The sequence below is a fragment of the Lissotriton helveticus genome, chromosome 2_1 (genome assembly GCF_964261635.1).
Source record: "Lissotriton helveticus chromosome 2_1, aLisHel1.1, whole genome shotgun sequence".
NCBI lineage: Eukaryota > Metazoa > Chordata > Amphibia > Caudata > Salamandridae > Lissotriton > Lissotriton helveticus.
In genome coordinates this window covers 1,968,446,038-1,968,472,430 of record NC_136059.1, presented here as the reverse complement: position 1 = coordinate 1,968,472,430, position 26,393 = coordinate 1,968,446,038, and the positions used below count along the sequence as shown (strand labels likewise).

General features: G+C 46.4%; 1 long non-coding RNA gene across 1 annotated transcript in view; it reads left to right on the top strand.

The window, feature by feature from the left end:
• The window catches only part of LOC144819991 (uncharacterized), a 44,635-nt gene extending 22,816 nt beyond the window's left edge, over positions 1-21,819 (top strand). The window contains exon 3 of the long non-coding RNA XR_013607658.1: positions 21,393-21,819. This is a non-coding gene — a long non-coding RNA (uncharacterized LOC144819991). The remainder of the gene's footprint in view (positions 1-21,392) is intronic.
• The last annotated feature ends 4,574 nt before the right edge of the window (positions 21,820-26,393 follow it).

Genomic DNA, 26,393 nt, shown 5'->3' with positions numbered 1-26,393 from the left:
TGACTCATTGGGGGATTTACTTTCTCTTTATATTGCTTTTTCCCGCTTGTAGGTTTGGTGAGGGGATATTCATCCTTCAGGTGGAAACACTTTAATTGGACCTTGCCAGGAGCCTATGCAGCCCACTATCAAGTGGTCATCTCCCGCGGGAAACTTCCTTTACAACAAAACTTTTACCACGCAGTACCTTTACAACGCAGGTATTACAACGCATGTCGTTACAACGACTTGCGCTGGAGGGCGCTGTAGGATAGGGAATAGTTTAATTTACTATCCAAAACCTTCCCTACTATCCACGGGGACTGGAGTTGGAATAGTAAATTAAACTATTCCACTATCCAGCGCCCCCCAACGCAAGTCGTTGTAACGACTTGCGTTGTAATACCTGCGTTGTAAAGGCATGCGTGGAAAAAGCATGTGTTGTAACGACATACATCCTCTTCTGCCTCATAAGGTATTCTTAATTTGTTCATAGGATCCTTGTGTTTGAGGGGTAACTAACAGTATGCTGCATTTGAGCCATATTTTTGGGATTGATACGAAGACGTGATATTCTTGTTTATTGTTAAGTTTAAGATAAAAGGAAGGGATTGAGAGGGCAGCAATCAATTTATTTACAGGTAATGCTCAGTACACTGATTCCTCATCCCTCAAGCCTGTAATTACACACCCACCGTCATCTCGGTGGGGACCCAGCTTCGACCCAAAATGTGATTGCACAGTTACACAGAACACATTGAGAATATGCCTTTTTCTGTTTTCCTCGCTGGAAAGAGAAGTCTTAGGTAGGTACAATTTTAGGAAACTTGAGAAGTGGACCCACCTCAAAGATGTTATTTCTGGGATGAGGAAAGGGGAATAGCTGTATTGAATATTATCACTGAATTCTACGAATATTAACCATGCACGTGACTGGTCTGGTTAACTCAGACTTGCACACGACACGATTCCAGGCTCATCCGCGGATCAGTCTAAGAATAAATTTAAATGAAAAAAGAACGGACTTGAATGCATAAATATATTACAAGAAGCTTAAGAATATTATAAAATGTATTTTAACTGTACAATATTTTCATGATGCTCAGTGCATAAACAAGAACAATAGCTTGTTCAATAAACATGAACCCCAATTATTGAGTGGAAAGTGTTCAAACAGCACACAACTGTCCTAGTACAAAAGTAAAGAATTTCTCCTCTCTACTTCCACACCATGATTGGTATTGCAATACAGGAGCTCAAGAAAGCATCTATAAATAAAGCAGCTGGAGCCGACAATATTAATGCCAAGCTACTGGGTGCAGCTGGCAAGTGTTACTTTTCTTTAGCTTCATAAATGTTTTACTCACTTCAGACACAGTTCCTGCAGCTTTGAAAAAAGTAAGCGCGCCCTAATCTTCAAACGAAAATGCTCAGATAACTTTCCCGTCCGCATATCCAAGATTCACAGGCTGACTATCCTGCAGCAAGAAGCAATCCACAGGTAAAATCTAAGGGGCATATTATCAAGGGGTTTTATCTCCGCTTTTTTGGCTTTAAAAGCCAAGATATTAGGATAGGAAATTAACACTGCGAGGAGCAAGACAGAGCAAGACAGAGCGTACCTGGGCTCACAGGAGTAAGGCAGAGCACATTGTGCTCACAGGAGGATTTACTCGTGCTTTTTTAAAATATCCCGTTTTTGTATTTGTGTTGGATTTTATTTGCCTAAATTACCTTGTTTTTAAAACTCGCCCACTTACCTGCACATTAATAGTGATTTCACCGTGCTAGCGCGGGTCCCAGTCCCTCTAGGCAGCACCACGGCGGACATCTTGGGTTGGAGGTGTAGCGCTGAGTAGTCTGCACGGTCTAGTTGTCAGAAGGACGCTAGACCGGTATCTACTTAACTGGGCAAATTAGGTGGCCTGTCATTAGGAAATTAACACTGCGAGGAGCAAGACAGAGCGTACCTGGGCTCACAGGAGTAAGGCAGAGCACATTGTGCTCACAGGAGGATTTACTCGTGCTTTTTTTAAAATATCCCGTTTTTGTATTTGTGTTGGATTTTATTTGCCTAAATTACCTTGTTTTTAAAACTCGCCCACTTACCTGCACATTAATAGTGATTTCACCGTGCTAGCGCGGGTCCCAGTCCCTCTAGGCAGCACCACGGCGGACATCTTGGGTTGGAGGTGTAGCGCTGAGTAGTCTGCACGGTCTAGTTGTCAGAAGGACGCTAGACCGGTATCTACTTAAACTGGCCATGCAGACGCGCAGCGGTCACGCGCAGCGGGCTCGCCGGAGCATCGCCGGAGTCACGCCAGAGTCCAGCCCGTCTGCGCCCGTCCGCGCTGAGGACGGGCTGGATCCTGTGACGTCTGACTTATCCGCTTGGTCCGTTAGCGAAGTATTGTCTAGTGACTTGGCGCTTCTTAGACCCCCGGTGAGCCTCTGTCACCATCGGCTCCTTCCGGAGGTCCTACGGCTGGCGAGGTCCTGCCCTTCGTGTAAAACATCTTTTAATTTCTCTTTACAGGCTGCTAGGAAGCTTGCTCGCCCTCCCCCTGGCCTGCCTATTTCTCAACCCAAGCAGGGCTTTTTAATTAATGCGCGGTCTTTGATTAAACATAACATTGACTTTCATGATTTTGTAAGCACTAGACAACCTGACTGGGTTTTTATTACTGAGACTTGGGCCTCTGAGACCTCTGGCCACGACCTCCTTTTAGCCATTCCAGAAGGCTATGCCTTACAGAGGCTAGATAGAGTGCAACGCAGAGGAGGTGGTTTGGCCATTCTCTTTAAGTCCACACTCTCCTGCACCATAAAATCTCTTTCGACTCCGACAGATTCGTTTGAGGCCTTATATTTTTGTATTGTGAATGCCCCTTCGAGTTCCTTCACTGGAATTCTTCTATATAGACATCCAGGATCCAGAGCTAACTTTTGCTCGGAGCTTTTCAGGATCTTGGAACCATATTTTGGCAGATCTTTCTTTACCATCCTAGGCGACACGAACTTTCATCTAGAGGATTTGGCATCTAAGGACACATCTTCCCTAGTTAACTCCTTGGAAGCTTGTGACTTTGTCCAAAGAGTGTTGCACCCAACCCACAAGGCTGGCCACATCCTTGATGGGATATTTTCTAATGATCAAAGATTAACTGTCGGCGTTCCTTTGCCGATAGTTTGGTCTGATCATTTAGCCATTCCATTGTTCCTGGACATGCCCCGTTCTGAGGTCAAGGTAGGGACCAAGAAATGCCTCAAAAGAAGCTTTAAGAATATTACGAATGAGGCCTTGGCCCCCTTTATTCGTAGCACGAACATCACATCCCAGCGGATGGTAGATGAGACGGCTCTAGAACTCGCTGACTCTATTACTAAAGCAGTCGATGAGTTAGCGCCCGCCTCATTCAAACACGTGGCACGACATAAGCCGACAGCTCCATGGTTCACGGAAGAACTGAGACTCCTTAGGCAAAAATGCAGAAGGAAGGAGCGATGTTGGCGCAAGTCTTGGGATCCCAGAGATCGAGAAGTCTATAAGGACCTGTTACGAGTATACAAAAATAGGGTCATTAAGGTGAAACAGGATTATTTTACCAACTTAACCTGTTCCCTTACGTCCTCTAAAGAGCTCTTTAAGATCGTTGACTCTTTATGCACACTCCAGGTACCTGATCCCGTGGTTGCTTCACAGGAGCTATGTAATAACATCTCAGATTTCTTCTTTAATAAAATTGATGACATCTATGTGGCTCTTCAATCACAGAGGAACACTCTTAGTGAAGAAGACCTCTCTCGAGTTAAACAGCTTGAATCCTGGGTTATGTCTTCTCCCCAAGTCTTGAACCAATTTCCCTTGCTCTCATTGGAGGGTCTTAACCTCCTGTTAGACAAAACTAAATCTGCTTCTCCCCTGGACCCGGTTCCTTTGAGAATACTAAAGGACTGTAGGGACACTATTCTTCCTCCAATGTTGGAAATTATGAATGGAGCTCTGGAGCAAGGTATCTTCCCGGTGGCATGGAAGAGGGCCATTGTAAAACCACTTCTTAAAAAGCCCACCCTTGACCCTGGTCTATTGAAGAACTTTAGGCCCATATCTCTTTTGCCGGCCTCTGCTAAGATGTTGGAGGCCCATCTGAATTGTCATCTCTCCAACTTCCTGGATGTATCAGGTTTTTTGGATGGGTCCCAACATGGCTTCAGAAAGCTACATAGCACTGAGTCTGCACTGACGAAGGTCGCGGATAACATCCGTCGGAAAGTTGATCTTGGACAGACGACCGTGCTAGTGCTGCTGGATTTAACAGCAGCATTTGATACCCTGTCTCCCGGTACTTTAACATCTAGGTTAAGGGAGGCAGGGGTAGCAGGACCGGCCTTGAGTCTCCTGAACTCCTTTCTACACCAGCGAGAGCAACGAGTGATGCTTGGGGAGTACCTCTCCCCTGTCAAGTCGTTGCATTGTGGGGTACCACAAGGGTCGGCATTGAGTCCGACCCTGTTCAATATCTACGTGGCCCCCCTTGCAAGACTTGTAAGATCTCAGGGGATGGAGGTCGTGTCGTACGCCGACGACACGCAGATTATGGTGTCCCTGACTCACTCCGTGAATGTCACCGCGTCCAACTTTAAGTCCTGTATGCAACTGGTTGCAGACTGGATGATTTTCAACTCATTAAAGTTGAACGGTGACAAAACGGAGGTCCTGGTCTTCGGCAAAGACCAGGAAATGTGGTCAGGTGAGTGGTGGCCTTCATCTTTAGGCATCTGCCCCACACCCACACAATCTGCTAGGAACCTAGGCGTCATTTTTGACACCCGGCTCTCCATGGAGCTGCAGGTGAACAGGACAGTGGCCACCTGTTGGGGCGTCATCAGGATTCTGAAAAGAATCGCGTACTATCTCTCCCCACAGGCACGAAAACAGGTTGTGATCGCCCTTGTTGGCTCAAGGCTGGATTACTGTAATTCACTCTATGCCGGGGCCAACAAGGGCTTTCTTCAACGCCTGCAGGTTGTGCAAAATGCCGCGGCGCGCTTTGTTTTGGCCCTGCCATGGATGTCCTCCGCGACCTCGGCAAGGAAGAGTCTTCACTGGTTGCCTATCCCTTTCAGAGTCTCTTTTAAACTTCTCTGTCTTACTTATAGCGCCTTGAGGGCAGGCCCGACTGATGCCTTGGGTTCTTTGCTCTCTAGGTATGTGCCAACCAGATGTCTTCGCTCGTCAGAGCTTAACCAACTGGTAGTCCCACGCGCTAAGACGGTAAGATGGGGGAACAAGGCCTTTTCTATTCTGGCGCCTCAGCTCTGGAATACTCTTCCCGTGGAGATTAAACTACAGCCCTCTCTTGACCTTTTCAAGAAAGCTCTGAAAACTTGGTGTTTTTCCAAAGCATATCAGTGAGCTCGTGTCTCTGTCTGCCAGCAGCTAATCTTTTTGAGTTAGGCGCCTTGACGCCCAGTGGGCATAGTAGCGCGTGAATAAATCATATTTCATTTCATTTCATTTCAGATAGCGGAGATAAAATTATCTCCCTATTACCAAGATGTCGCTAACACCAGTTAGCGACAGCTAATAGGAGATAGCGACCATCATGGGCCCCACTTTGCATGTCAGTGATATTTATCACTAATGACATGCAAAATGGGCGTGCCAAGATGTTAGCGACTGGAAACAGTTGCTAACATCGCTATCTCATATTACCAACTTTTGGAGATATTCGCGCTAAGCGCGAATATCTCCAAAAGCTAACACCTGCCCTGAGCAGTTCTTAGCCATGTTATCCAATGGGAGGTGGATAACATGGCTAAGAGCATTTGCTCGATAATGCATGAATATCGCTGACTTTTCAGCGATATTCATGCATTGCGGCCGTTTTTTATCGCATTTGCGATAAACCTTGGTAATACCAAGGTTTATCTGCGATAAAAATCGCCGATTTGCGGCGATGATTTTTGTCTCTAAACAAGTTAGAGACAAAAATTATCGCTAGTTGTTGGTAATATGCCCCTGTATTCTTTAAAATAACACGTGGACGTGTAAAAAATTGTTATTTTAATTTCTGACTGTTGTCCTAAGTATTTGCACAGGCCAACCAAATAACCAAAAAATACAATCTAATGTTACGTACCTCTTGCTCCAGCATAGTGATGGGAATTTGATTGCTTCTGGCTGCACTCTCTGAAATATTCTGTGCACCACTATCAAACCTAATGTGTCATTAAATATATTACAGCAATTTTTTCCGGTTTGACGAGTCTACTGATAAGCAATGTTAATGTAAAATATTTTCACCTTCAAGAACATTTAAACTACACTTAACCGCCCCCATGTTTGTGTGTATGTGGTTTTACTATAATGAAAACGTACTGGAAAGGCTGCAGGGTGCTAAGCAGCGGGTCAAAGGTAAATATAAGGTTAAGGAGGGATTGATTGGAGAAGTAGCTGAGTTCTGAAAGTGGAGTGTTACTGTGATGTAGTGCACTTCTTTAAAGAGGGGTATTTTCAGCTATTTCCTAAACTGAACCAGGGTAGGGCCGGTACTGCTGAATATGGCGATGTCGTGTTAGATCCTGTGTGCATAGAAGAAGAAGACATGTAGCCTAATTTTCTTCTGGGTTTTACTTTTTCATCTTCAGTCATAGTATCGTGGCTTCCAATGTGTCGAGCACCAGAGGTTGTACGACGTTTACACCGCATGCCTTTACTACTCATGCCTATTCCAAGCAGCCTTAATTTAATTTTACATTTATTTATTTTGCTTTTTGGGGGAATTCCCTAGCCCCTCCCCATTTAAATTTCCTTCTAACTTGCCTTTACCACTACCCACCCCTAAACCCTAAAATTACGTATACCTCCATTTACCACTGCCCACCCCTAAACCCTAAACTTACTATGTCTTTTTTTTCTTCTTTTGGAATGGTGACTCCTAAAGCTCCCTTTTTACATTTACTCCTAACCTTCCTTTGTAGCTACCCATTGCTAAACCAAAAATGTACCCTTTCCACCTTTTACCAGTGCCCATCCCTAAACTCTAAAATTATCCTAAACTCCCTTTACCACTAACATAACAAATGTATTTGTAAAGCACACGTTCACCCAGAAGGGTTCTGACGATAAATGATAGATGTTTTTGTTTCCCACCTCAATGGTACTCATTTTACCAACCTCAGAAGGATGAAAGGGAAAGTGGACCTGTCGGGATTTAAACCTGTGATTATGAGGTCAGACACAGGCCCCTATAGAGGACACATTAGTTCACTAAGCCATGAGACTGTTGCCCATCCCTAAACTCTAAAATGAGTCCTACATAACTCATGACATGCTCACTGACATCACTGATGACATCTAAAATGACATCACTGATGATATCACTGATGACATCATCCAGTGATTGTGATTGTTATCCAAAGGTTTATGAGTGTTAAACATATATACTAAGTGTTAGAACCGGGGTCTCTAGTTGGCAGGGGTATGCACCCTAGTCCAAGTAGGGACCACCGCTTCCGACCTGGTAGCTTGGCGCAGAGCAGCAAAGGCGTAACTTCAGAGGCAATGTGTAAAGTATTTGTGCAACACACAACAGCGATGACACAGTAAAAACACTCACAAAAGGAACACCACACCAGTTTTGTATAAGAATAACAGTTTCTTTATCTAAAAATTATGCGAGAACCAAAAGAAGGTAAATCCAGCTCCAGGCAAGATCAATAATAAAAAGGATTCCAGTTTCCAAGCAAGATCAATAATCAATAAGAATGAATCCAGTTCCCAGGCCTGATCAAATCACCAAAAGCTCATGTGTGCCAAGGGCTCCTGCTGGTAATGTCTTTCTCACAGTGTCCTTGGATGGCAAAAGTTCACTTGAGGTAGGTTCTTATGGTCAAAATTCACTGGGGGAAGGTTCTTAGGCCAAAGTTGCCATGTAGCGTAATAAGTGTGCCTCTCATAGAAATGATGCTCCCAGCGTAGGAAGTGCCGCTGCCCAGGCGCTGCTGGTAATGCTAAAAAATGCCCCTGTGTCAATTACCAAGTAATTATGCCCCCGTAGGCCGGTCAGTGAAGGACGGTTCCCAGCCAAGCACAAAGCTCACACTCCAGGTACCCAGCCAACCCGCACCCACCCCCTCGCCGCAGCCTGGTTGCACTGAGGTGTTAGCTGGGGTGGTGGTTGCGGGCGCGGGTGCGAGGCCCCTCTCCCCCTGGGGCCTCGGGCTCAGCAGGCGCTGCACTGATGGGGGCGCTGAATAAAAGGAATCCCACACACCCCAGGCGGCAGAGACAATCTCCAAAGGTCCCAGGGCCAGTGATGCTGTGTGCAGGCACAGAGGTGCAGGGACAAGTCCTTATGAGAGTTGCTTTCCCCAAAAGGCAGTCCTTAAAACGATGTGTCCAAAGAAAGGTAGTTCTCTTTAAGTTAAAAAGGGTACAGTCCCAAAAAGGCAGTTCTTGTGAATATGGTGGAGTCACTCTGGTGGTGTTTTCTTCAGTCTTCTCTTGCAGGGCAGGATCAGCAGACAGTAGGGCAGCTCAGCAGGTTGTGGGGCAGCAGTTCCTTGGAGCAGTCAGCCTCCTTCCCAATGGCAATCCTCCTGCGCAGCAGTCCTCACTCCAGCAGGGATTCTTCCAGGTCCAGCAGTGTAACAAGAATGTGAGGCCAGGACCCTCCCTTATATATTCTACAGTCCAGGGGCTAGAAAGTGGTGGAAGTCTCTGGAAGGGTCTGGGGGCAGGGGCTTCTGGAAGAGTCCAGGGAGTTCTGGTATGTTCCATGCCTTCCCTGATCTAGCTGTCACAGTGACGAGAGACAGGCCGTTAAGGCTACAGTGGGCAGCCCATCACAGCTCATCCCAAGGAAGAAGGTGTGAATCAACACTCCCACCTCCCAACCCAGGCAGGCTATCAGTATGCAGAGGGGAGGGGGGAGTCTGCAGAGCCTAATCTAAGTGTAGGCAGGAAAAGGTCTCCTTTATAAAAGTGGGATCTCTAGAGTAGTAATGCCCAAACCCTATATATCATTGGAAAGGGCTCCCCGCCCCGAGCCCAACAAGACCAAACATGACGGACTTATTAGGTCCCTGTCAGAAGTTATCCCATAAGGGGAGGTTCCCAATGTTAGCCTATTGAGGATTAAGCCTTACTGCGTTAGCAGTGGCTTGTGGCAGATATGCCAACCTCACAAGGTTTTAGGGGAGAGCACCTGCACCTCAGCACTGTTTAGCAGTGGTGAGGCGCCCAGAGTCCTAAGTCCAACAAAAGGTAAGGTAAAAATGGGAGGCGAAAGGGCAAAAAGGTAGGGGAAGACCACCCTAAGGCTGACAGGTCCAACACGTGTCCCCCGCAGCTGAAAGTGGGGCGAACTACCCAACCACTAGGGAGTTCTCATCACTGAGGCGGAAAAACCTAGAGAGACCGTCAGCATTGGCGTGGTCTACTCTGGGTCTGTGTTCCACCCTGAAGTCCATCCCCTGTAGGGAAATGGACCACCTCAACAATTTGGGATTCTCGCCCCTCATTTGCATGAGCCAACTGAGGGGCCGGTGGTCAGTCTGAATCAGGAAGTGGGAGCCAAACAAGTATGGCCTCAGCTTCTTCAAAGCCCAGACCACCGCAAAGGCTTCCCTCTCCATCGCACGGCACCGCTAATCTCGGGGGAGTAGCCTCCTGGAGATGAAAGCAACTGGTTGGTCCCGCCCCTCCTCATTGAGTTGCAAAAGTACTGCCCCTATGCCATGCTCAGAGGCGTCCGTTTGGACAATGAACTCTTTGGAGAAGTCAGGGGCCCTGAGCACATGAGCTGTGCACATGGCCTGCTTTAGAGAGTCAAAGGCTTTTTGGCAAGCCTCTGTCCAAATGACTTTTCTAGGGTATTTCTAAGAGGTTAGCTCAGTCAAGGGGGCCACAATGGTTCCATAGCCCTTGACAAATCTGCGGTAGTAACCTGTGAGACCCAGGAATTCCCTGACCTCTGTCTGTGTTTTGGGAGGCTCCCAGGCCAGGATGGTTTCTATCTTGGCCTGTAGGGGCTGCACCTTGCCCCCGCCTACCAAATGTCCTAGGTAGACTACCGACCCCTGCCCTATCTGGCATTTGCTGGCTTTGATAGTCAGGCCTGCCTGCTGCAAGGTCTGAAGCACTTTCTGGAGGTGACCCAGATGGTGCTCCCAGCTGCTACTGAAGACAGCTATGTCGTCTAGGTAGGCAGCAGAGAAGGCCTCTAAACCGGAGAGGACCCGGTTCACCAGCCGCTGGAAGGTGGCAGGAGCGTTTTTCAGTCCAAAGGGCATCACTCTAAACTGGTAGTGGCCCTCTGGGGTGGAAAAGGCGGACCTCTCTTTAGCTCCGTCTGTTAGGGTGATCTGTCAGTACCCTGACATGAGGTCAAAGGTACTCAGGTATTGGGCAGCCCCCAGTCGGTCAATGAGCTCATCCGTCCTAGAGATAGGATGAGCATCAGTCTTGGTCACAGAGTTTAGTCCTCTGTAATCCACACAGAACCTAAGTTCTGGGGTGGTGCCCGGTGGGGCAACTTTTGGTACCAGAACCACCGGACTGGGCCAAGGGCTGTTGGAGGGCTCTATCACCCCCAACTCCAGTATCTTAGTAACTTCACTCTGGATGCTGGCCTTCACCTTATCCGACAGCTGGTAAGACTTGGACTTGACAGGGGGGCTGTCTCCTGTGTCCACATCATGGGTATACAGATGGGTAATCCCAGGGATAAGGGAGAACACTGTGGAGAACTTCCCTAGGACCTGGCGCCAGTCCCTCTGTTGCTCAGGAGTCAAGGATGGGGAGAGGACCACTCCCTCCACTGATCCATCCTTCTCTTTGGAAGCAAAGAGGTCCGGGAGAGGTTCACTTTCCTCTTCCTCTGCCCCATCAGTCACCATCAGTAAGGTGAGCTCAGACCTCTCATGGTGGGGCTTAAGGCGGTTGGCGTGTAGCACCCTGTGTGGCTGCCGGGGGGTCTTAAGGTCCACTAGGTAAGTGGCCTTACCCTTCTTCTCCAATATCTCATAAGGGCCTGTCCAGTGGTCATGGAGGGCACTGAGCTCTCCAGGCTCCATGACCCACACCTTCTGTCCGGGCTCTAGCTCCACAGGGTGAGAATTCTGGTTGTACCATTCCTTCATCACCGCCTGGCTGGCCTCTAAGTTGTCAGAAGCTTGCTTCCACAAATTAGCCATTTGGCTGCGGAAGGCCAGCATGTAACTCACTACATCTTGGGGAAGCCTCCTTGGAGTCTTCTCCCACCCATCCTTCACTGAACTGAGAGGTCCCCTAACAGGGTGACCGTACAAGAGCTCGAAGGGGCTGAAACCCACCCGCTTCTGCGGTACCTCCCTGTAGGAAAACAGCAAACAGGGCAAGAGAACGTCCCACTTTTTCCTCAGGCAGACTCCTGATCATGCCCTTTAGGGTCTTGTTAAATCTCTCCACGAGACCATTAGTCTGTGGGTGGTAAGTGGTGGAGAACTTATAAGTAACCCCACACTCCTTCCACATGGATTGCCTGTAAGCAGACATAAAATTAGTGCTCCTGTCGGACACCACCTCTTTTGGGAAACCCACTCTGGTAAAAATCCCCATCAGGGCCCGGGCCACTGCAGGTGCAGTGATGGTTCTCAGAGGAATAGCCTCTGGGTACCGGGTGACGTGGTCCACCAGAACGAGGATGAACCTGTGACCAGAAGAGGTCGGTGGATCCATGGACCCAACGATGTCGATGCCCACCCTCTCAAAGGGGGTGCTAACGACAGGCAGTGGTTCCAGTGGAGCCTTCAGCTTAGCCCCTGTTTTCCCACTAGCTTGGCAGGTCAGACAGGTCCTGCAGAATGTATCTGAGGAGACCCTCATCTGCGGCCAATAAAAATGTGGGACAAGCCTAGCAAAGGTCATGTCTTGGCCCAAGTGTCCTGCCAAAGGGATCTCATGAGCCAATTCCAAAAGAAAGGCCCTGTAGCACTGGGGGACCACTAAGGCCCTTGATGACCCATGCACAGGAGCCTTGGGCTCACTGTAAAGGAGCCCATCCTCCCAGTAAATGTGATACTTCGCGGAGGCATTGCCTGCTGCTTGGGCTTCGGCCTGTCGCCTCATGCCCTCAAGGGTAAGGCACTCCTTCTGTGCCCGGCAAAACTCCTCCCTGGTGGGCCCTTCTTCCACCTGCCACCCTGCAGGGGTAGGTAGGTCCCCCAAGGGAACAACGTCCCCCTCCGTGGACTCCGGTGCGACCTCCTCAGGTGCCCCATCCATCTCACGGGGTAACCGCCCCGGGGCGGACTTCCCACGCCCTCGGGTACCTCCCTTTCTAGCAGCTGGCTGGGCCATTTTCCCAGGCTCCAGCCCTGGTTGACTCCCTTTCCGGGCAGCCATGGACCGTGTGGTAGCACAGATCCACTCTGGTAACCCCAGCATCTCCACATGCGCTTTGAGCTCTACGTCCTTCCAGGTAGTGTGCTCAAGGTCATTCCCTAACAGACAGTCCACTGGCATGGCAGGGCTCACAGCAACTCTTAAAAGGCCTGAAACGCCTCCCCACTCAAATGGAACCTGCGCTACGGGATAATGACCCCCCGGTTGTCAGCCATCACAACGGGATGGAATGCATCGGGAATTATTTGCTCTGGGGACACCAGCTGACTCCTTACCATAGTCATGCTGGCACCTGTGTCCCTCAGGGCCTCCACTCCCTGACCATTGAGGGTGACCCACTGCCTATACTTAGCAGTATTGGAGGGCACATGGACCTTAGGAACCATCTCACTGTCTCTCAGAGACACGACAAGCCCTGCCCCCTCACTCCCATCATCTAGGGACAGCTCCTCCCCAAGCGCTACACTAGCCACCCTGGAGTTTTTACCTCCAGTGGGCTCAGGTGCTCTCTTGCGACACTTGGGATCCCCCTTGTAGTGTCCAAGTTCACCACACTCATAGCACCGGACAATTCTGGGCTGCTGACCTTTGTCAGGATAAGTGGGATTCTGGTGGCCAGATTGGGGCTGGGAGCCAGACCCTTTCCCTTGTGAGTTATTTTGGGGGCCTTTGAAGAACTCTTTCTTTTTGTCTCCCCCCTCTTTCTTCTGGTGGGAACCCTGACCACCCCTTTGGGAGTCCCTCCCAGAACCCCTGTTGGACACCCTGGTACTGACCCAGGTGTCCGCCTCCTCCGCAAGCTTCCTAGGATTGGTCAACTTGCGGTCAACCAGGTGTTGGCGCAGCTCTGGAAAACATTTCTCTAGAAGGTGCTCTCTTAAAAACAAGTCCTACAACCCTTCATAGTCATGCACATTGCTGCCCCACACCCAGCCCTCTAAAGCTTTACTAGCGTAGTCCAGGAAGTCTACCCAGTTCTGTGTGGAAAGTTTGTGGCTATTCCTAAACCTCTGCCTATACCTCTCAGGGGTAAGACCGAACCTCTTAAGCAATGCTTCTTTCATAACAGAATAGTTGGTCTGGTCTTCCTTTTCTAGGCTAAGGAGGGTGTCCCTAACTTCCGGAGGTATGTAATTGTACAGACCACCCCCCCAGTGACTCTCTGTGACGCCATGGGCTCTTAGTGACACCTCATAGGCAGCTAACCACTTATCAATATTATCCCCCACCTTAAAACTGGCCATCACATCTTTAGGCATAAAGACCCTGGACTCACGTGAAGCTCCCGTAGGTATGCTGCTACCACTCTTGATGCTGTTCGTCCCTGCTTGTAGGGCTCGAATTTCCAGTTCCTTCAGGTTGAGCTCATGGGTAAGTTTCCTCTCCTCCATGGCCCACCTTTCTTTCTCACGCTCCCTTTCCAATTTGGCGAGTTCCAATTTAAACTGTCTCTCCTCTCTCCTGTCCTCCAATTCCTCTGAGGACAGGGTCCTTACTGACACACTACTGCCTGCCCTGGAAGGTACCCTTGTACCTGGTAACAAGTTGCCATTTTCCACCAAGGGCAGCAGGTCAAGTTCTCCTGTGGCGCCGTGCTCCGTTCCCTGCCCGTCCCCTTCTCCTTCTCCTTCTGGGTGGGCCGTTACCCGTGCCCTCAAGGCTTTCTGAAGCTCCGTCTTCTTGGCGCTCTGCTTGAAGGGCACCCTTTTCTCCTCGCAGAATTCCTTGAGCTGCGCCGCCTTGTAAGTTTCCAGGTTGGCCAGCTCAAATTCCATCTTGCCAGGTAGGACCTCAGACGTTCGTAGAGAAAACCAATGGAACTTGGCAAATAGAACTTTGCAAAAGAGCAGCCAGTCAGGGAGGATTAAAAAATAAAAATGCCAATTGGAGAGGATATGTTATACTGAACAGGGTTAAACCCAAATAGAGTCACTGGGACCTGGGTAGATAAGTGTTATGGACAGAGGGGTCCCGGACTTAAGAGAACAAGATATATACAATAGAGGTAAATTTTTAGCACAGATGAGAAAAAAGGAAAAACAAATCAAAAGTACGATGTTTTTATTCACAAAGCACTTATATGAACCTTATCATAGGTTATACGATGTGTATCAAAGAAACATTATTATATCTTTTCAAATTATTTTGTGCCCACAAAAGATGAGGGATGAAGGAGGGGGAAGTACTGTGAGGGAGTTCAGTGAAAATAAGTGAAGAATAATACAGTTTTCATTTATAAGACACATAAATCCAATATTCAATATATATACAATCCTGAAATGGTCCCCCTAAATCGGGGCCACATGAAGGATCAGCACATGTCACTGCAATTCTCATAAACCAAACACCTAAAAAAGCTTTACAAATCCCGCTGGTGATAGGAGTTGGTGAGGTAGGCGAAAGTAGTCTACGTTTCGACCCTATAACATGAAGGGATAGTTGCCCTTACAGCGTGGGTCTTCTTCAGGACAGGGGGGCGGTGGGCTGACCTCCTAGGGTTAAAAAAGTGAAAAACTAATCAGGGTCATGGGTCTACAAAAGATCCCTAGCTAGCCATAGCAGGAAAACCCACTTGAACAAGTCATTAAAAACATACACAGATCGAGGACTAATAGACCACTAAGGGTGTCATGACATTATTGGGAAAACATACCGCTAGACTAGGAATAGGTATAGGATATCTAAGTCCATACAGTGATGTGGTTTGCTTTAAAGGAATTACCTTTAAGGATGAACTTGATGGGCGTGCCAGAGACCGCGCGGTCTGATCCACTCGACCTCGTAGTGATCTGGGGGCCCGAACGGAATAAAGTTAGGGTACACTTAAATTACGAAAAGAAAACAACACGAGCCAAGGGACCATCAGTGATTTACCTCGTTGCTCGGTGTTCGATGTCCGAAAAGTAAATGAATTTGGATATCTGTATCTAGGGGTAAAGGGAAAGGGAAATGGACTTAAGTTATATATCCGATTATCATCGGGTTCCAAAAATTTAAAGGGTCTCAAAGTACAACACGCATTACTGCTCACCTATTCAGCTTATTAGGAGCACAGGGGTGTCGCGCTGTGGAATCTGGAGGCAGTGAATGCTCGCATCTCCCGTAACCAGGAAGTCGGGAGAGGAGGGGGCGTGGTCACGCTTATACCGCGTTGGATGGAAAGTAAGGAAAGACTCTGCGGCTGTAAGCTCATTCGGTTGCTAAGTAACCAACAACAACACCGTATCATCCCGTGGCCAGGGAAGATAAGGAGGAGTTTGTGTGAATGAATTAAAAACCAGTGATTTAATGACAGACACCGCGCCATAGAGAGTGCGATATACACCACATAGTTATAGTCATCTCTGGTTTAAAACGTAATGAGATCCTGAAATATGCACCTACTAGACATATGCGGTCAATTAAACACATGTGCGTGTACCTACCCAACATGGTGGTAAAACACACAACATATAAATGTGTGTATGGCAGTGGTGGCAGGTGCTGAACAGTAGTAAAGAAAAAAACCTTTACAGATTAGCTGGTTGTTTCGGACTACTCACGGAGTAGTTAAAAACCAGGTTGTGTGTGATCAGTTCAACATATGTGTGTGTACCTACCCAGCACAGTGGTAAAACACACGACATTATTACATATGGTAGCAGTGGTAGAGGCCAGAGAATAGTCAAAGGAAAAAGTTTACACATTAGCCAGTTGTGCAAAGCTACACTCCGACTCATTTAAACCATGGTACACAGAATCAAAGGAATCTATCCATTTGAGTTCTCTGACATTAAGGATGGGAGCTATATTACCGCCCCTGGGACCCAGTTTTACATGTTCAAGTACAATCCACTTTAGACTTTCAGGTAGATGGTTTTCTTTTATACAGATGGAGAGGATAGACAAAAAAAAGGTTTCAGTGGAGACAGGTGCAGGGTTGTGGTGTACACTGAGTCACTGCGTGGTGTTACACAAGCACAAGTCCTATCCCACGCTCGATCACCAATGTTAGAACCGGGGTCTCTAGTTGGCAGGGGTATACACCCTAGTCCAAGTAGGGACCACCGCTTCTGGCCTGGTAGCTTGGCGCAGAGTAGCAAAGGCGTAACTTCAGAGGCAATGTGTAAAGTATTTGTGCAACACACAACGGCGATGACACAGTAAAAACACTCACAAAAGGAACACCACACCAGTTTTGTATAAGAATAAGAGTTTCTTTATCTAAAAATTATGCGAGAACCAAAAGAAGGTAAATCCAGTTCCAGGCAAGATCAATAATAAAAAGGATTCCAGTTTCCAAGCAAGCTCAATAATCAATAAGAATGAATCCAGTTCCCAGGCCTGATCAAATCACCAAAAGCTCATGTGTGCCAAGGGCTCCTGCTGGTAATGTCTTTCTCACAGTGTCCTTGGATGGCAAAAGTTCACTTGAGGTAGGTTCTTATGGTCAAAATTCACTGGGGGAAGGTTCTTAGGCCAAAGTTGCCTTGTAGCGTAATAAGTGTGCCTCTCATATAAATGATGCTCCCAGCGTAGGAAGTGCGGCTGCCCAGGCGCTGCTGGTAATGCTAAAAAATGCCCCAGTGTCAATTACCAAGTAATTATGCCCCCGTAGGCCAGTCAGTGAAGGACGGTTCCCAGCCAAGCACAAAGCTCACACTCCAGGTACCCGGCCAACCCGCACCCCGCCCCCTCGCCGCAGACTGGTTGCACTGAGGCGTTACCTGAGGTGGTGGTTGCGGGTGCGGGTGCGAGGCTCCTCTCCCTCTGGGGCCTTGGGCTCAGCAGGCGCTGCACGGATGGGGGTGCTGAATAAAAGGGATCCCACCACCCCAGGCGGCAGAAACAATCTCCAAAGGTCCCAGGGCCAGTGATGCTGTCTGTAGGCACAGAGGTGCAGGGACAAGTCCTTATGAGAGTTGCTTTCCCCAAAAGGCAATCCTTAAAACGATGTGTCCATAGAAAGGTAGTTCTCTTTAAGTTAAAAAGGGTACAGTCCCAAAAAGGCAGTTCTTGTGAATATGATGGAGACACACTGGTGGTGTTTTCTTCAGTCTCCTCTTGCAGGGCAGGATCAGCAGACAGTAGGGCAGCTCAGCAGGTTGTGGGGCAGCAGTTCCTTGGAGCAGTAGGCCTCCTTCCCAGTGGCAATCCTCTTGCGCAGCAGTCCTCACTCCAGCAGGGATTCTTCCAGGTCCACCAGTGTAACAAGAATGTGAGGCCAGGACCCTCCCTTATATATTCTACAGTCCAGGGGCTAGAAAGTGGTGGAAGTCTCTGGAAGGGTCTGGGGGCAGGGGCTTCTGTAAGAGTCCAGGGAGTTCTGGTATGTTCTCTGCCTTCCCTGACCTAGCTGTCACAGTGACAAGAGACAGGCCGTTAAGGCTACAGTGGGCAGCCCATCACAGCTCATCCCAGGGAAGAAGGTGTGAATCACCACTCCCACCTCCCAACCCAGGCAGGCTATCAGTATGCAGAGGGGAGGGGGGAGTCTGCAGAGCCTAATCTAAGTGTAGGCAGGAAAAGGTCCCCTTTATAAAAGTGGGATCCGTAGCATAGTAATGCCCAAACCCTATATATCATTGGAAAGGGCTCCCCACCTCGAGTCCAACAAGACCAAACATGACAGACTTATTAGGTCCCTGTCAGAAGTTATCCCATAAGGGGAGGTTCCCAATGTTAGCCTATTGAGGATGAAGCCTTACTGCGTTAGCAGTGGCTTGTGGCAGATATGCCAGCCTCACAAGGTTTTAGGGGAGAGCACCTGCACCTCATCACTGTTTAGCAGTGGTGAGGTGCCCAGAGTCCTAAGTCCAACAAAAGGTAAGGTAAAAATGGGTGGCAAAAGGGCAAAAAGGTAGGGGAAGACCACCCTAAGGCTGACAGGTCCAACACGTGTCCCCCGCAGCTGAAAGTGGGGAGAACTACCCAACCTCTAGGGAGTTCTCATCACTAAGGCGGAAAAACCTAGAGAGACCGTCAGCATTGGCGTGGTCTACTCCGGGTCTGTGTTCCACCCTGAAGTCCATCCCCTGTAGGGAAATGGAACACCTCAACAATTTGGGATTCTCGCACTCATTTGCATGAGCCACCTGAGGGGCCGGTGGTCAGTCTGAATCAGGAAGTGGGAGCCAAACAAGTATGGCCTCAGCTTCTTCACAGCCCAGACCACCGCAAAGGCTTCCCTCTCTATCGCACTACACCGCTGTTCTCGGGGGAGTAGCCTCCTGGAGATGAAAGCAACTGGTTATCCCATAAGGGGAGGTTCACAATTTTAGCCTATGGAGTATTACGCCTTACTGCGTTAGCAGTGGCTTGTGGCAGATATGCCAGCCTCACAAGGTTTTAGGGGAGAGCACCTGCACCTCAGCACTGTTTAGCAGTGGTGAGGTGCCCAGAGTCCTAAGTCCAACAAAAGGTAAGGTAAAAATGGGAGGCAAAAGGGCAAAAAGGTAGGGGAAGACCGCCCTAAGGCTGACAGGTCCAACACTAAGGTTTCACACAAGTTACATTAGTATACCTTGTGTACTACTAGTGAGTGTTCACATTTTTTCACATAGATTATGTGAGTGGCTGTGCAACTGTGTGTATCAGTGTGTGAGTCGGTGTCTGAGTGCCTTTATGGGTGTGTGAGTGGCTGTATGGTCGTATATGTGGGTGTGTGTGTAACTGTACGGGTGACTTAGTGGCTGTGTAAGTGGCTGTATGGGTGGTGAGTGGGTATGTGTGTGACTGTATGGGTGAGTGAGTGGGTGTTTGGATTGCTGTATAAGTGAGTGGCCTGCTGTGTAAGTGGCTATATGGGTGAGTGAGTGGCTGTTTGAGAGGCTGTTTGAGAGGGTGTTTGGTTAAGTGAGATAGTGTGTGTGCCTGTATTGGACAGTGAGTGTCTGTGTGAGTGGTTTTATGGATGTATGAATAGGTATGTAAGTGATGTGTGGGTGAGTGAGTGGCTGTGTTGAGAGGCTGTATGGATGAAAGGATGAGTGTCTGAGTGGCTGCATAGGTGAATAAGTGGTTGTGTGAGTAGCAGTAAAGGTGGGTGGGTGATTGTGTGAGTGGCTGTATGGGTGAGTAAATAGCTGTGCGAGTAGGTATTTGGGTAATGAGTGGGTGTGTGAGTAGCTATATCAGTGATTGAGTGACTGTATGAGTGGCTGTATTGGTGAATGAGTGGGTGTGTGAGTGGCTGTATGGATGAGTGAATGGATGTGTGAGTGGCTGTATGGGTGAGTGAATGGCTCTGTTAGTAGCTATATAGGTGGGTAAGTGGCGTTTGAGGGGCTGTATGGGTGAGTAAGTGGGTTATGAGTGGCTGTGTGAGTGGGTGGGTATCAAAAGGTGTATGGGTGTGTGGATGGATATGTGAGTAGTTGTGTGGGTATGTGAGTAGGTAGATGAGAGGTTGTATGTAGATGTGAGTGGCTGTGTGAGTTGTTCTGTGGATGATGTCATCAGTGATATCATTTGAAATGTCATTGATGATGTCATCAGTGATTTCACTGACCATACCATGAGTGATGTAATATGTGAGGTCATAAGCAGTGCATTGCAAGGGCATAGGAGACACTTAGCTCAGATACCTGTAACTGCTGAATTTCAATGGTTTTGTATAAATAAAATCTGAGCCTAACTATAACGACCCTGTAAACTTTTTTTTTCAGTGTTTTTCAAAGTTTTTTACATTTTATTTCCGTACCATAACGTACCTGTAACCTTTGTTTTTTTTGTGTATTTCAAAGGTTTTTGCAAGTTATTTCCTAGCTATACCATCCCTGTACCTTTGGTTTTCTAAAGTGAATTTCTGATTTTTTTTTTACATTTTACTTCCTAACGGTAACCTGTTCTCTTTGAGACTGGTTGTGTGAGTGGCTGTATAGGTCGGTGAGCGGCCATGTGAGCAGCTGTATGAGTCTGTGAGTGGGTGTGTTGGTGGTTTGGTAGGTGTGTGAGTGGCTGCATTGGTCTGTGAATGGGTGTTGAGTTGCTGTATGCATCTGTGTATTGGTGGTGGCTGTATGGATCAGTGAGTGGGTGTATGAGTAGCTGTATGGGTTGGTGACTGGGTATATTATTGCTGTATGTGTCAATAAGTAGGTGTGTGAGTTTCTGTATGGGAGTATGAGTGGGTGTGTGAGTAGTGTTGAGGGAGTGTGTACGGATTTGTGAGTTGGTGAGAGGGTGTTGGTGACTGTATGGGGCTGTGAATGGGTGCATGAGTGGCTGTGTGGATGTGGGAGTGGGTTTGTGAGTGGCGATATAGGGCTGTGAATGGGTATGTGAGTAGCTGTATGGGTCTGTGTGTAAGTGTGTATGACTTTTATGGATCTGTAAGTGGGTGTGTGAGTGGCTGTATGGGTGTGTGAGTGGTTGTATGGATATATGAGTGGGTATTTGAGTAGCTGTAGGAGTCCGTGAGTTGCATACTACTAAGATGGATGAGGTGGGGTCAAATAGGGGATGAGTCCAGGTGATTGTGCGCATTTGAAAACTCAGTCATTTAAAGTGAGAACCATGGACTTTGCTCCTACCAGGTGCGGCAATGAAGAATCCACTTGTCACAGTCACTCCAGATTGTTGCTCTGATAACAAAAACGAGAATTGTGAGAGCCATTGCATTATACATGTAATAAGAGGCTGCTATCCCGCAACAAGTCCCCCGGCTCCCTCAAAACTCCTCCATCACACACCGCTGGCTGAAGTAGCACGACAACCTAGTTTCCCCTCCCCTACCAAGAATGCCACCTATTGTCCCAGAATCAGCTCACAATGAGATCAGGGGGTCAGAAGGCACAAAGAAGAGCAGCCTGTGTGAGGTTTGTAGGAAGAACACTGCTTCTGACCTTGATCTGTAGGGAAATCTTTCACTGTGTGTCAAATACTGCTTGGTTGAGCCTTTGCTTCTCCCCTCTGCAACACTTGTACCAATCCCTATGAAATATTGGAACACTAGAGACTGGAACTCCTAGCTGTTACTGGCAACATATGACATAATGAATTTTACGTATGTTTGAAAGTAATTTATTTGTTTTTTTGGCAGAAACAAAGGTGGCATGGGAAAGAAGATACTCCATGATAATGCTGAACTCATGTGATTCAATTGGACTCCAGTATTAAATCATGTAGGGCACTTGCCCTTTATTGTATGTTTCTCTAATGGGACATCAAGATTCATTGTTTTATCTTTCTGTTGTGTATTTATGTCATAAGAAAATTATTTAAGTGTATTTATATTGAAAAAGTTGAAATCAGCAATTTTAAATAAACATTTATTATGAGGAACCCAAACAGTATTCATTTCCTATGAGATAAATCAAGGGTTGATACCATAGATTGCAAGGCATTTTATATGAAGGTGCATGTTTTGAAATGCAAAGATAAATTAACATTGCAAAAATCATAGAGGGTTCCATGGTATTATAGATGTTTTTATATTGTTATTTTCACTTTCAGATACAATGAATTAATTAGGACAGAAGTATCTTTTAAATACACATTAAGATAGATGATGTTTCGAGAAACATGATACTTCCCATGTAAAAGCTAAAGTCTCTCTTCCATGTTCATAGTTAATTGGCTCAGGTGATCGCAGTACTCTGTTTTAAAATGCATTTTGTCTAAAGTGACTTCCTATGTGAACAAGGCAGGTGTGCTGAAACGTGTCAGAGGGAATAAACTTTCAATAAACGAGAAGACTTAATGGCAAAGCTACCCTTGTGTCGGTGTTGGATCTTGATGGAGATTTCGGAATTGGTTTATATATATATATATATATATAAAACAATTGAATAATATCACATCACTGTGGTTTTTAAGGTGTGATTGCCCATTTGTGGGCTTTATTGCATTCAATTTTGTGTGTACAGCGGAGTTACATGATAGAATATATGTCACTCTAAGATGGCGCTCACCTTAAACAATGTGATGACAGTCCCTTGTCCATGTCTATTACCATTTGAATGCTTTATCAACATGTCGGTAAAACATTGTGTTGAACACACACTGACCAGGCAGCACGCCGAAACGCGTCTGTGTGAGCCCTTTCCGCGAAAATAAAAACTGCGTGATTGGAAAAACTCCCTCTTGAGTGCTGTTTGTCTTCTTCATTATCTGAGGAGGAGTTGGAGCGTTTTATATATATATGTATATATATATATATTCAACACAATAAGTGTCCCTCTTTAAAAGACACGCAGAGCACACGGGGGATTTTGGTTCAGCTTCTTTATTGCATCCACCATGACGCGTTTCGTCTTGCGACTTCCTCAGATGCTGTGTGCAAATTGAGGAAGCTGTTGTTATCACGAACATTTAAAAGTCAGCCTATGGCTCCTCCTTTCCCGGCATCAGCGAAGAGGGACTCTTTTCATAGTCCTCCCCCTTCGAGTTTCTTGGGTGCCATCTCTCAGTGTGTTTTACGTTTTTGTGTTTCTTGGTGCAATATTATTTTCATTGCCAGGTATGTTTATCCCCCTTGGCGCTTGCCGTTGATCGCAATTCCGCTCCCGTGTGCTCTGCGTGTCTTTTAAAGAGGGACACTTATTGTGTTGAATATTTACACGTGCAATGCCGCTTGCACGACAGAAGCACCCGTCTCAAGCAGCTCGGCAGGAAAGTGGCGTTTGTGTTTTCATCTGTGGATAAATGCCTGCCCGAACCGCCGTTGCCAGGGAATCCCGCTATCTGCCAACCAGCTTGGATTGTGACCAACACAAGGTAATGCCGCTTACTCAAAACGGCTTACACAGGAGCGGAATTGCGATCAACGGCAAGCGCCAAGGGGGACAAGCGGACCGAGAGGCTCAACAAATTATCACCGGTCGAATGCACCATCGGATTACAAAGTGTGTTTAACATCCAGAACGAATGGAGGACTACTATAAACATACCTGGCAATGAAAATAATATTGCACCAAGAAACACAAAAACGTAAAACACACTGAGAGATGGCACCCAAGAAACTCGAAGGGGGAGGACTATGAAAAGAGTCCCTCTTCGCTGATGCCGGGAAAGGAGGAGCCATAGGCTGACTTTTAAATGTTCGTGATAACAACAGCTTCCTCAAATTGCACACAGCATCTGAGGAAGTCGCAAGACGAAACGCGTTATGCTGGATGCAATAAAGAAGCTGAACCAAAATCCCCTGTGTGCTCTGCGTGTCTTTTAAAGAGGGACACTTATTGTGTTGAATATTTACACGTGCAATGCCGCTTGCACGACAGAAGCACCCGCCTCAAGCAGCTCGGCAGGAAAGTGGCGTTTGTGTTTTCATATATATATATATATATATATATATATATATATATATATATATATATATATATATTCACTGAAAAAACCATAGGTTATAGACCATATATAGTTAGGAATTAGCATTTAAAAAACCTTATTTTACTCACACAAAACCATTGAAATTCCATATATAGTTAGTTGCACTAACTATATATCGTGCACCCGCAATCCACTGCTGATCATGTCACATATTACATCATTCATGACATGGTCAGTGACATCACTGATGACATCACTGATGACATCTCAAATGACATCACTGATGACAACATCCAGTGACTGTATTTTTCTGTAAAGTTAAAATATGTCTTGAGTGGATGTATAAGTGTCTGGATGAAGGATTTAGTAGGTGCATGACTGACTGTATGAGTGAGTGATTAAATGTGTCTCACTGAATGCATGGGTTAGTGACTAAACTGTCTTAATTTGTGCATCATTATGTCTGTTGTTCTGTAAACTGCTGCATGTGTTGATCATTAGCTATACGAGAGGCTATATGTGTTATTAATTGGTTGCCCAAGTATTTCTATGGGAGATTGAGTTTGTGTGGGGGTGGCTGGAAGGTGTGAGACTCTATGCATAGATGTGTGAGCAGTTTATTCACTAGGTGTATGAGTTCAAGAGTGCATGTGGAAACAGCTACATGGGCAGTTGACTGTGTGCATGAGTGTATTGATGAGTGAATGGATATCTCAATGCTACATGTCATAGTAAGTACATATGTAAAACACAGTACATGTGAGAGTTGGCATATATAAATAACTGTGCATGAGAGCCACTGAATGAGTGAGTGGTTGTATCGATCATTGTGAACTTGTATCAGGGATTGTATAAGAGAGTAAATATGTGTTAGTATATGTTTCAATAAGTAAGGTGTGTTTAACTGTATAGTTGAAGAAATGGAGGTGAGATTGTTTCTTTGCATGACTGACTGGGTGTGTGAGTAACTCCATGGATGAGTGGCAGTGTGTGAGTGTCTGTATACACTGAGTGTATCTAAGGTTATATTAGAGTCTGAAGAGGTTTATCGTATTAGCACAAGAATGATGTCAAATGAGATGTCATCAGTGATGTCATCAGTGATGTCATTTGAGATGTCATCAGTGATGTCATCAGTGATGTCACTGACCATGTCATGAATGATGTAATATGTGACATGATCAGCAGTGGATTGCGGGTGCACGATATATAGTTAGTGCAACTAACTATATATGGAATTTCAATGGTTTTGTGTGAGTAAAATAAGGTTTTTTAAATGCTAATTCCTAACTATATATGGTCTATAACCTATGGTTTTTTCAGTGAATTTTCAAGGTTTTGTAAATGCTAATTCCTAACTATATATGGTCTATAACCTATGTTTTTTTCAGTGAATTTTCAAGGTTTTGTAAATGCTAATTCCTAACTATATATGGTCCATAACCTATGGTTTTTTCTGTGAATTTCATTGGTTTTTTAACAGCTAATATCTGTAGCTGTAAAATGTATTCTTCTTTAAATCCAAAAATATATTTTATATGTTTATGAATAATTTTTTTTTTAAATATTTTTTTTTCTTCGTTCCCGCTTCGCAAATCGGGAAGCTTCCCGTTAGCTGACCTTGATGCCGCGAAATAGACCGCGAGCCGGTAAACGTTTCTTTACCGCAAGTGCCGCGTTACAAAACAACATCGTGACGCCTCCCGTCCGCATGACGTTTCACGTTGTCGCGTGATACGTCATATGACGTACTACGTTAGCGAACTGGTACGCGAAGCGAGTCGCAAAGCGCAGGTTTCTGGAAGCAAACCGGGAGGCCCTGCAAAGCGCTTAACGTAAACACAGCAATGCATGTGACTTGGTAATAACACTTTTCATTGGTTCATTTCACTTTTGGTTTCCTAATGATGTAAGACTAGGTCATATAATCTAAAATGAACACTTTTGATTGGTTGAGAACTCTTGTTTTTCCCAAATGATGAAAATCCCTCCTTCTTTCCTCACTCTGACTTTCATCATTGTGAGAGAAAGACCCTTTGTGATCACTGAGCAATGGCTTCTTTAGTAGCTTCAGCTGGTGCTTCCCCACCACCTCCACCACATCCAAGGAAGAGTGGACCACCTGCTCAAGTTATAATTCAACAAGAAGAAGAAGAAGAGGAACAGGAGGACAAGCACGAAGAGAGGCAGTTTTTGCCTGAGCAGCCCAGGACGTCTCACCGGAAAGAAAACTTCATTTGGCAATTTTTTTAAATTCCCAAAGGTCAGAAAAAAGTAAATGCAAGATACGTAACTTGCCTTATATGTCAAGATAGACTGTCCAGAGGGACCGACAAAAAATACAGTTTCGGAAACTACACAATGCATCGCCATATGACTAGGTGGCATCCTAACAACTACAGTGCTGCACAGTTTCGGAACGACCTAGATAATCTCCCTATTATGGCCAGAAGATCTGTTGTACCGGAAGTAACGGGACCAGAGGGCAGGGAGATGGTGCCAAATATACAAATGAGATTTGGTGAAGTAAAACACACCTGCGTATTTTGCGATGGATTCATTTCCTACGGAGAAAGAAGCATCACTCTGATCAACAGAGCTATTGACTATCATATGCAAGTTTGTCCGAAACGCCCAAAATAATAAATACTTCTTTTTTTTGTTTTGTTGCTCCTGTTGAGCCCTTTACAATGAATCGTTTTCATTGCCCCCTCCAAGAAAAACCCAAAAAAATATAAAACTGTTCCGAAAAATTCAAAAACAGTAAAAA